Here is an 11,857-nt window from a genome sequence, read left to right as displayed (position 1 = left end):
CTACGGATGCCGGATGCCATAGGGTCGATATCAACTTCATCTAAGGGATGCTGTGGGGAGCACAGCCTGGTCGGATCTCTGATAGTGTGTGTGCTTCCACCGGGTGCAGGAAGCAGGTGAATTATATTTGTCTTGAAAGGCAGTCTTTCTTCTCTTCAATCTCTCTCTCCCTCCCTCTCCCTCCCTCTCCCTCTCCTTCCCTCCCTTCTCCCCTCCCTTCCTCACTCCCTCTCTCCTTCCCTCCCTCTCTTTTCCTCTCCCCTCCCTTCCCTTTCTCCCTCCTTCTGCCTCCTTGTTTATTTTGAGACAAGGTCTCACATATCCTAGACTGGCCGGACTCACTATGCAGCCAAGGATGACCTTGAACGTCTCATCCCCGATGCCTCTAACTGCAGAGTGTTGGGATCCCTAACCTGGGATCCCAACCACACCCAGTTTAAGTAGTGCTAAGAATGGAACCCAGAGCCTTGTGCCTACTAGGCAAGCATGTGACCATCTGAGCCTCAGTCCCTGCCAGAAGAGATATTCTTCAAGATGGATGAGGCTTGATTCCAGAACTTTCATTCCTTTCTTCTGCCTGTTTTTCTTGGATACTTGCAGCACATAGTGATTAAACTCCCTTTCTTCTTCTCCTTCTTCTTCTTCTTCTTCTTCTTCTTCTTCTTCTTCTTCTTCTTCTTCTTCTTCTTCTTCTTCTCCTTCTCCTCCTCCTCCTCCTCCTCCTCCTCCTCCTCCTCCTCCTCCTCCTCCTCCTCCTCCTCCTCCTTCTTCTTCTTCTTCTTCTTCTTCTTCTTCTTCTTCTTCTTCTTCTTCTTTCTTCTTCTCCTTCTCCTTCTTCTTCCTCTCCTCCTCCTCCTCCTTCTTTTTAAAAGTTTCTAAAATTGCACTTACATGTGTGTGTGTGGGGGGGGGGGGGTTCTGGCTCAAGAGCCACAGTGTGCATGTGGAAATCTGAGGACCATGTGGGTCTTAGGAAGAAGAGGCAGGATGATGGGAAATTCAAGGTCATCCTTAGCCCCATAGTCACAGTAGTAGGTCAGAGTTCAAGCTTTGATGCCCATGGTGACCCAAAGTAAAAGTTCTGTGCTCGGATGAGAGCTGTGTCCTCTGTGGTGTCGAGACAGCTATGCTTCAGGGAGTGATACAATTGGTCCTGCAACTGGTCCATGATGGTCGGCAGCTGTCCATCCCAGCATAGCCTTACATAAAGTCTTAGTGAATCTTAACGTTTGCTTCCTTCTCCAGCTCTTCCTTCCTTTTCCTGCCTCTTTGTCTTTACTTATTTATTTATTTTTGTCTGCTTGCGCTCTCTCTCCATCCAATTGCAACTGCAGGGAACAGCAGGAGTTTAAACTGAGGTCAGATCCTGGAGACACCAATGGCAAGAGGAATGCAGCTTCAGCTTAAGGGAACTAGTGACTCCTGACAGGTTACCCAGTAAAAAGAGACCTGGCTGGAGTGGGGGGGGGGGGGGAATGAATCTGGCAGCAGAGATGGGAACAGAGTGCTGAGGACAAGCTAGGAGCTGAGTGGGAAGATACCGCGGACCCTGGAGGTCAGGTGAGAAGAGTGGTGGGCAGAGGTTGCATCCCTGGATTCCACCCCTGCCCAGTGTGTCGGGGAGAAGCCGTCTCCTTCATCCATCTCCCTACAAAACTCAGCCAGAGCTCTCGGCCTTCCAGAGCGACCTCAGAGCAGAGTGTGACCTCTCCTGGCCAGCACTGAGAGGATTCCAGGCCCCAGTGACACCTCTGGCTTTCCAGTGAAGACTTTGCTGGCTCCCGTAGGCTTCCAGCATCTTCCGGCCTGCTCCCTGCCCGGAGATTAATTTGTTTACTCCCTTGCCTGGAGATGAACTGAGAGAACTAATCGTCCATCAGCCGCACAACCTTGCCCCGCCCGGTCCTGAATGTCCATTTTCTGGCAAAATATGTCCTCTCTGCTGCCAAGGCTTTTTGGAAAATGCTAATTTTATCCTCAAATTAAAATTTGTTCCCCTTTCCTCATTTTAATAAAAGCGAGGCATCCGGAAATGTTGCCATAGCGCAGAAGCGAACGTTCCCGACATAATTTTCAAAATGCCTTCGATCACACGGCTTTCGGAAGGGCCTGTCCTCTGGCCCTGACCTCCCTTCCCCATCTCCACGCCCCCTGGGGCAGCATTTACATTTCTTAATAACCCCTCATTAATATGCATGAGAAGGGGTGGGTAATAATGGCTGAGCACGCTGCACTAATTCAATTTCCACCCGCCTCGGCCTGTTTACTTAATCACCAAGGGACCCGGGTTACTCAGCACAATTATTTATTCGGAATTAGATCTGGAGGCATCTGGACTGAGCAAAATGGAAACTGGAGTCTCTTGGTCCTGTGCTCTGGGCCCTCCCGCTGGCCGGCTGCCTGCCAAAGGCTCAAGGCCGGCGGGGTCAGCTTAAAACCTGGGCTGGGGGGCGGGGGAGGGGGGGAGGTTCTTATCAAAGTACCCGGCAGTGCTGAGTCGAGAAGACTCAGGTACGATGGCCGGGTCAAAAATCTCTCCCCCACGGTGGTCTAGAGGGACCATCAGCTCTGCTGGTGGCTAAGAGTAAGGTTGCCCAGAGGCAGGCCTCAGGGGGTGCTGGGAGCTTATCCCAACGCGAGCATGTGCTGAGACTTGGACACAGGCCTTACAGGGAGGAGAAAGAGTGTGTGCCTTGAGTCAGAATATTAATGGCTGGTCACCCATATCCGAGTGTCAATATGCACGAAGCTAACTACAACCTGTGGCTTCGGGCATCCACTGGGATTCTTGAGACATATCCCCTGAGCATAGTAGGGAGCCACGGTGTAATAGGCCACACCCCTCTAATTTGATGCTCGGTGAGCTCCTGTTCATGCCTCAAAGCCCAACTCCCTTGGCTGCTGCATTCTCCTGGCAAAGCCACAGCTCCCCGTATGTTCTCCACACTCTGCTCTATCCCTGAGCCCCCTCCAGTGCATTTCCCATACATCCTACTTCTGTAGGAGCAAGGGGGATGCTAGATGTTTCTCTGTCGGGGTGACCTCTCCTCTGGGTCTCTGGCTCCCAGGAGCGCCACAGTCCACTGGGAGCCCTCTCCTGGATGCTAGCACACAGCCTTCTCCTCTGTCTCTCAGGCACAGCATGGGGGCAGCCTTCTGCAGCTGGTCTTCGGACTCCTCTGAACCTCCAGTTGCTTCTCAGAGCCTCCATTACCTTCTGACTGAAGAAGTCCCTCTGGTGTGATTCCTGCAGTGGTTCCTGCTTCCACACTGTCTCATCTGGTCACTGCTGGAATGTAAGGACCTGGTGGGGAGGGCCACAGCCTTTGTCCCAGGACTTAGATATGAAAATACTCCCAGAGATGGATGGATGGATAGATAAATAGATGGATGGATGGAGAGAAGTATGAATATTGATTATATAACTTTCTAGTCAGGTTCTACTCCTGTTTAAAGTTTCTCCCTGATATGAATACACATTTTTATGAAAATAATCCTCAGCCAGGCAGAGTGGCACAGCCTGTAATTCCAGCACGGATACTGAGGTAGGATTGCTACACATGTGAGGCCAGTCTGGTTTATAAAGTGACCTATAGGCCAGCCTGGGCTACATTGTAAGACCTGTCTCAAAACACAACACAACACAACACAACACCACACATCAACACAACATTAGTCTCCTAATTAAATGACTTGTAGTTCTGGGAAGGCGCAGTCAGCACTTCTGCTAAGGTGACTGCAGGGTAGCAGGATGGTGATGGGGGGTGGTAGGGGTGGTAGAGTGGTGTGAGGAGTCGGGGTGGGGAATAAGGTTTCAGGGGATGGGGGAAATGGAGGGTTGCTAGGGCAGTCATGGATTGGAGGCAGCATCTAGGAACAAATGGAGGGGCTGAGGAGACAGCAGGTGATTTAATCACTGCAGACTCTTGTTAAAGGCGGCCTTTCTCGCCCGCTGCCCTCCTCACCCGCCCTCCCCTGCTGCAAAGCACCTGGGCCCTGCAGTGCCCAGCCAAGGCTCTTCATTAAAATTTCTTGGAACTCTAGCCAGGTTGGAAGGAAGTCAAGACCTGCCAGCTTGTCTGCCAGGTGAGGTGAGAGGGTGGCCAGAGGGGCATTTCTGTAGAAGTCATTGAAAGAGCTGACAGAGGACTTGGGATCAGGGAGGAGAGTTAAGGAAAGGGGGTAGCAGGTTATAGGGAGGTGCCCCAGCCAGTTTCTGAGCAGGCTATTCCAGAATCAGCACTGGAAACAAAGGCTTAGTAAAGGAAGGTATTTGGGGAGTGAGTGGCCGGGGAGCCAGTAGACACTGCCTTGGGCAATCAGGGCTCAATCCTAAATAGCTGGCTGAAAATCTGGGCATCAGTCCACCAACTCCTAGCACCTCTCTGGGAGCACGGCCCTGTGGTAGGTGCTGGATCTCACTTTAACCCTATGTGCTTAAGGGAAGAAGACAGGTTCTTAAGGGGGAGGGGAGGGCTGCTATTGGCCTGCTGGGTACTGTGCACTGGGGGCCTTGCCCAGGTCACAGGTATGATGAAGGGTGGTGGCATGAGAGCTTCGCAGACTGATGTTCTCCAAACTGAGGTCCCAGGCTCCACGGCTCTTTGTCCCTCCCTCCTTCCCTCCCTCGGTCCCTTTTTGTTCTCTTCCTTCCTTCCTTCCTTCTCGTCTTTCCTTCCACAAATACTTCCTAAGCCCCTACCCTGCACTAAGAGCATCACTAGGCCGAGGTGTGCACATGAACACGACCTCACGCTGCCAGCATACAAATTTAGACAGCAGCTAATAAACAGGTGTCTGCAGGAGTACGCCGCTGAGCAGGCTGAGCTCCCCCAAGGGAAGAAACAGGAAAGGAGGAATGAACAGCAAAACAGGTGGGGGTGGAAAGCTGCCCTAGGCTAGGCTGTCAAAACAGCTGCGAAGACTGATCGCTGTCAGAGAGCAAATAATCAGCCGCACCACGCACGCACGCACGCACGCACGCACGCCCAGGCTGGACCCACAGCTTCTGATTGGTAGCTCTAGTTTTTGAAGTTTCAGGGCCCAAGCAATAGCAAATATCTAAAATTCTCTTTTATGTGTTTATTTCATTTTATTTTATGCATGTAAGTGTTTGGTTTGCATTATGCCTGATAGCTGTGGAGAGCAGTAGAAGGGGTCTCAGGGCCCCTGGAATTAGTTACCGACAGTTGTGAGCTGCCATGCGGGTGCTAGAAATCAAGACCACATCCTCTGGAAGAGCACTCAGTGTGCTTCGCCAATGAGCCATCTCTCCAGACGGCAAAACATTATGTGCGTGTGTATGTGTGTATGAGTGTATACCAATATGGGATTACTAAGTTATTTTACCTAAGAAAAACATTTTTTTTAGTTCAACAATGACTCTTTACCATTAATGCGACTCCATAAATATATTTTAAAAAGCCCCAAAGTAGAAATGAAAGAAAGAATTTATTGGCTGAGTCCATGACCACTGTGGCAGGGAGCACTGAAGCAGACAGACAGGTATGGCACTGGAGCAGTAGCTGAGGGCTTATGTCTGATCTACAAGCAGGAGGCAGAAGGAGACACTGGGCCTGGTGTGAGCACTTTGAACTGTCAAAGCCAACCTTTGTGATGTAACTCCTCTCCTAAGGCCACACCTCCTCACCCTTCCCAAACAGCTCCACCAACTGAAAACCAAGCCTTCATATGGCTGCTTCATATCTAAATCGTAAGCCAGTCGTGGTGGCACTTCCTTGTAATCCCAGCACTTGGGAGACTGAGGCAGGAGGACTGCTACAAACTCAAGCTGAGGTAGCCCTAAACTGTACAGTTAGACTAGCATGGGTTAAAGTAAAACTTTGTCTCAAAGGAAAACCACTAAGTTGGGAGATTTATGCTTGCCTACCAAATACAAGGCTAAGTTCAGTCCTCAGCTCTGAAAAAATAAAGAAAATCAAAACAATAACCTTAACAGGGACCTTAAAAAGTCACATGTTTTATATATATACACACACATATATATACATACGCATACAAATATATGTGTATATATTATAAGTATATATATAAATATATGTATTTGTATATATATATACACATACACATATATATGTGTGTGTGTATATATATATATATATATATATATATATATATATTATGCCTTTCTTCATACTACCACTCTCTCTGCAAGGTGAGGCCTCTCAAAGCAGTGTTCAGGGCTGGAAGATAATAGCTCAGTGGGTAAAGTCCTTACTGTGCAAGCCAGACAACCTGTGTTTGGATCCCTATGTAAATGACCTATGTAAAAGCCAGATACTATAATGGGTATTTGGGGTTTTGTTGTTGTTTTAGGCTTTTCGAGATGGTCTCACTATGTAGTCCTGGCTGTCCTGGAGCTCACTATGTAAACTGGTCTCAAAGCTCCACTTGCTTCTGCCTCCCAAGTGCTGGGATTCAAGTTGTACTCACTACTGCCTGGTTGTGATGGGTATTTGTAATCTCAGCATTCCTGTGGTAAGATGGAAAGCTGAGACAAGAGAATAATCCCTGGAAGTTTGTGGGTTGGCTAGCCTGGTGTGTGCAGTGGCAGAGAACAAATAGATCCTGCCATAAACAAGATAGAAGGGAAGAAGAGACACCTGTTTTCCTCGGACCTACACACACACACACACACACACACACACACAGCACAAACAACACGTACACAGTACACACATAGCACATGTATATACACTCATTCTTGTACACATGCATGCATGCATACACAGCACAAACAGCACAATGCAGTACATATACACACAGTACACACACGCAGTCACAAATGCACATACACATGCACACCTACTCATGCTCGCACACATGCATGCATGCACACATAGCACAAACAGCACACATGCATGTACCCACACACAGCTTTCTTGCTGCCCTACTATGCTCTTGCCATACCTCCCTCCCAAGACACTTCCTTTTGATTCCTGCTTCCTGGAGGGACTGGTTTCTTCTATTCTAGAACCTGGGGACTTACCCCACCTCACAGCTCAGCCAAGGCTTCACCAGAGCATGGGGAGACAGAAAAGCTCAAGTGAAGAGTAACTGTTCTGTTTGGATTTTCATTGTTGTTTGTTTTGTCTTTTCAACGCGATACAAGCTAGAGTCATCTGACAAGAAGCCTTAGTTGAGAAAATGCCCTCCTATCAGAACAATGTGCGGGCAAGCCTTTGGGCATTTTCTTGATTGATGATTCAAGTGAAAGGGTCCCGCCCTCTGTGAGTGGTGTCATCCGTGGCAGGTGGTCCTGGTGTATATGAGAAAGCAGGTTGAGCAAAGCAAGAAGAACAAGCCATTAAGCAGCCCCCCCCCCCCCCGTGGGCTCTGCTGTCATTTCTGCCTCTGGGTTCCTGTCCTGAGTTCCTGTCCTGGGTTCCAGCCCTAAACTGTAAGATGAAGTAAACCCTTGGTTATGGTGTTTTCTCACAGTGATTGAAACCTAAGTAGGCCAGCGGGCCCCGACCTCTTCTGGAGTCTTTAGCCAGCTCATCCATTCCTAAGACTCAGTTGTCTGCAGCTCTGGAATATTCAACTTCTGCTTCCAAGATTCTACAACCCAGAGATTCCCCAAGCAAGGAGTCACTTCTACTTTAGGACTTTAGCAGTCTGTCACCTCTCTAGGGATTCCTGAGTGTGGGGCCAGCCTCAGGGAAAGCCTGTGTACACCCTGTCTTCTGGTCTGCTGCAATGCTGAGGCCTTATTTATAAATGAAGCCCTTGCTTAGCAAGCAGGAGGTGGCAGGTGCATGAGGCAGAGAGGACACCCCAGGGGACATTCTCTGCCCTCTGAGAACTGCTTCTGTCAGTCTCCAGGCCTCTTCCAGGACAACGGGTGCTCAATACCTACCAGGCCCTGAGGAAGCCTCTCTCTTCAGACTCTCTAGTTTGCTTTTGTTCGTTGGCAAGGAGCCAGTTTTCATAGAACAAACTTTTAAAACCAACCTGGGCCATGAGCTGTCAAAGGCAGATAAACGGCCCTTTTATTACCCTCAGCGGGCAGTGGTGGTCTTCACGTTTCAGATTCTGGGTACGATCTCACCTGATATGCCTTGTGGCTAGGGCTTGCTGTGTCCCCTGTACTGATGGCTACTTAACATGCGTGGTAGGAAGTCAGGTTCATTAGTGAACTTCGATGCAGTGCAAAACCCAGAGGCTAAGGAGATGCAATGATCCTGAACACACCATCTGGAGCCTGGGTCCAGCAGAGCCGGAAGCTGTTTTAGTCTCAGACTTTCTCAGTACAAATGCTAATACCATCTTCTAATGCTTAGGATAGTTTGGGTTGTTTTCTGTCCCTGACTTATACACAGCAGTGGAAAAACCGGTGGTGGTGGTGGTGGTGGTGTGTATGTCTGTCTGTATGTAGAACTTCAATATGTAGAACTATGACGAATAAGCATATATGTGTGTGTGCATGTGCACATATGGAAGTCAGAAGTTGATATTGGGCATGTTCTTCAATCAATTATACTTTAAAAACAACCCTTTTATTGGTTCTTTATGAACTTCACATTGTGTACCCCAATTATATTCATTCCCCCCTCTCCTTGTACCCACCCTCCACCCTTGCCACCTCCTCCCAAACAGAAAAAAAAAATCTAATTGTGGAAGCTGTAGTGTGCCACAGTGTGTCTCCCAGTACACCCTTTTGGCCATACTTCTTTGCAAATGTCCATTGCAGTGACATATTGATCTGGTAGAAGCCTCTGGCTTCTGCTATTCTATCAATATTAGACCCTCACTGGGTCTCCTCTCAGATATCCTGTTGTTGCTCGGTGTCATGGAGATCCTGTCATTTAAGATCTTCAAAACTGGCCCTGTGGTAGTTTGAATAGGTTTGCCCACCCTCCACCCCCCACTCCCACCACCTTATAGATTCATGCATTTGAATACTTGGCCATAGGAAGTAACATTAGACTTGTTGGAGTAGGCGTGGCCTTGTTGGAGGAGGTGTGTCTCTGTGGGGGTGGGCTTTGAGGTCTCCTGTGCTCAGGCTCCACTCAGTGCAGAAGTGAGCCTTTTCCCAGTTGCCTGTGGAAGACAGTCTCCTTCTGCTGCCTGCAGATCAAGTTGTAGAACCCTCAGCTCCTCCTGCACCATGCCAACCTGGATGCTGCTATGTTTCCCACCATGATGATGATGGACTAAATCTCTGAACCTGTAAGCCAGCCCCAGTTAAATGTTGTCCTTAATAAAAGTTGCCTTGGTCATGGTGTCTCTTCACAGCAATAAAACACAAACTGAGACAGGCCCCTTCATGCATTCCAGCAGTTCATTGATGGGGTGGATGTCGGAGTAGGGCCTGGATCTGTGCCTGAGAGGACTCTGAGCTGGTCAGCCTGCTCACGCTTCCATTATTGCGTGTTTGGAGTGGGCTTACCAGCAACCCCTGAATCCTGGAGAAGCTCTCCCAAGTGTCATGGCAGTGAGGGACATGACCAGTTCTCCCACTCCCATGACCCTGGGACCAGCTTTCTTTCCTGCTGTAGATGGTGAGGGATGAGGGAGGAGGAGAGGGCATTTCTCGATCATCTGCACCACTGCCCAGCAGACAAGAGGTAGGGCTGCCTCTGCTGCACTCAGGTCCTTGGGGACAGCTTGCCTGCAGATAAAGTTCAGCTGAGACAGCTCACCTGCTCTCTCATGACCTTGTAGGTGCCGGCTCTCCTGCCCACTGATGGTGGCAAGGGCGAGTGGGAGGAGAGGAGTTCTTCCTCTTTCTCTCTCTCTCTCTCTCTCTCTCTCTCTCTCTCTCTCTCTCTCTCTCTCTCTCTACTGAACAGCAGATAAGAGGCAGGGCCAGTTCTCCCATACCCATGCCTTAGAGCCCAGCTCACCCACAACCTCCACATCCAGGGACAGCTCTACTGTGCTGCCCAGGTGAGTGAGGTGCAGGGCTTGCTCTCCCAAATGATGCAGCAGATGAGGGACAGGGGCAGCTCTCCTGCTCTGATGACCTTAGGGACAGCTCTGGTGGCAGCACAGGCCAGGACCCCAACATGGTCCCAGGCTACCTGCAGTCTCCAGTTCTGCCTCTCTTCACTGTGCCCACATCCTTCTGTTTCTCTTCTCTTCCATCTCTCCACCACTGACTTGTTCCTCTAAGTGGCACCTGGGGTCTCTGAGCATCTGGGGTTGTCTCAGGAGTTCTAGACCACACTCATGCATTATAGCACCAGGGATGGGGTCATCTTAGGCATGGTCTGCTCCTCCAGGCCTGCACAGCACTGGACTAGTGGTCACCTCAGGCTAGCTCCCTGTCTGGGCCCCATGGCACTGGACTAGTGGTCACCTCAGGCTAGCTCCCTGTCTGGGCCCCATGGCACTGGTCTGGTGGTCACCTCAGGCTTGCTCTTTTCAGAGAATGTTAGTCTACTAATCATTCAGATGTTCATAGGTCAGAATACTGAGCATATAGACATAGCCACTCTCCTCCCTGCCACCTACTGACACACGTGTGACACAGCCTCCACACCTGCAATGACTCTAGGGGAAGACTCAATTATACTTAAAAAAATTTTTTTTTTTGAAGACAAGATCTCTCACCGAATATGGAACCTATTAACTTGGGTAGATCAAAGTTGCCCTCCCAACTGTGAGGTCAGATGCACAGTCCTGCTCCTAGATATGTATGTGGCCTCAGGGACTGAACGCTGGTCCTATTGCTTGCAAGTCAAGCCCTTTACTGAGTGAACCATCTCCTCAACTCCTGTGGGAAGACTGCCTTCCACACTGAGAATCTGGAAGAAAGTCCACATGGCAGACAATGGATCAAGGGGCTTAGCCTTGCTCGTTTTTCTCACTGATGAGAGGAACAGGTCTTAGGTGACCCAGTCTTGATGTTCCAGTCACACTAAACCTCCACGTCTCCAGAACATAGCATAAGCTCTTGTCTCTGTGTCTTCAGTTGACTGAATAGTGCTGGCCCCCAACACATTTCAGAATCTTAATCCCAGGTCCCTATGAATATGGCCTTATAGGAAATGGGGTCTTTGAAGAAGTAAACAACACAAGAACGGCAAGACATCATGGATGGGGTCAGTGACAGGCCTCCTCTTTGTCCCCCTTCCCTACTTTTTGGATCCCTCCCTCCCCTCATTTCCCTTTTCTTCCCACTCTGGGGACTGGACTCTGGCCAGTTCAAGTGTAGCTCAACAGTTCTTGCTCCTTTTCCATCCCCTCTGCCTTGCATTAGATGACATTCCTAAAGCTAGCCACCAAGGTCTGTTCCCAGGGTCATTTGGCCACTTCTTCCTCTTGAAGCTGATTACCAAGGTCCAGCTATCAAAATCTGGCTTAATTAACACACCTAATTAAAATTAAACACCTCATCCTAACACAGGGGTCTGCCTTTACCTTTATAAACCTCCATTTTCCTATGGGCCATTCTGTCTCCTTTCTATCCAGAGGCTGTCCTTTGTCCCTCCTGGACAAATATCCCTTCCCTCTCTCCCTTGTTTCTTCCCCTCTTCTCCCTTCTCTTCTCTTGTCTTGGTCTCTTTCTTATTCTCTGCCCTTTAATCCCACTGTTATAAATAAGTCTCATTTGTGCTGAGAACTTGGTCTTGGGGTCCTGAGCCGCTCTGATCTCTTACATTCCCCATCCTTCCTTTTGAGACAGGGTCTCAGTATGCCACCCCTGCCTCCTGAGGGCTGGCATTGCCGGCATGAGCTCCAGGCCTGGCTTACAGATTTTCTCACAGAGGAAGAAGGAGGAGACCCAAGACCTGGCAAAAGTGGGACAGCCATGTGACTACGGAGGACAGAGAGAATGGGAGGTGTCTGCTCACAAGCTAAGGAATGCCCAGGTTTGTCCACAGCCACT

The 11,857-nt window shown here is 49.4% G+C and overlaps 1 non-coding gene across 1 annotated transcript; it reads right to left on the bottom strand.

Annotated features, from left to right (window-relative positions):
* Positions 1–10,395: 10,395 nt before the first annotated feature.
* On the bottom strand, positions 10,396–10,529 carry LOC115030504 (small nucleolar RNA SNORA17). Its single transcript, XR_003836097.1, has one exon. It is a non-coding gene; the product is annotated as a small nucleolar RNA SNORA17 (small nucleolar RNA).
* Positions 10,530–11,857: the final 1,328 nt, after the last annotated feature.

This window comes from Mus caroli, unplaced genomic scaffold (assembly GCF_978045245.1).
Source record: "Mus caroli unplaced genomic scaffold, Mus_caroli_1 scaffold_2, whole genome shotgun sequence".
In the NCBI taxonomy this organism is placed as follows: domain Eukaryota; kingdom Metazoa; phylum Chordata; class Mammalia; order Rodentia; family Muridae; genus Mus; species Mus caroli.
The sequence above is the reverse complement of the archived record's forward strand: the minus strand, read 5'-3'. Positions and strand labels throughout refer to the sequence as shown.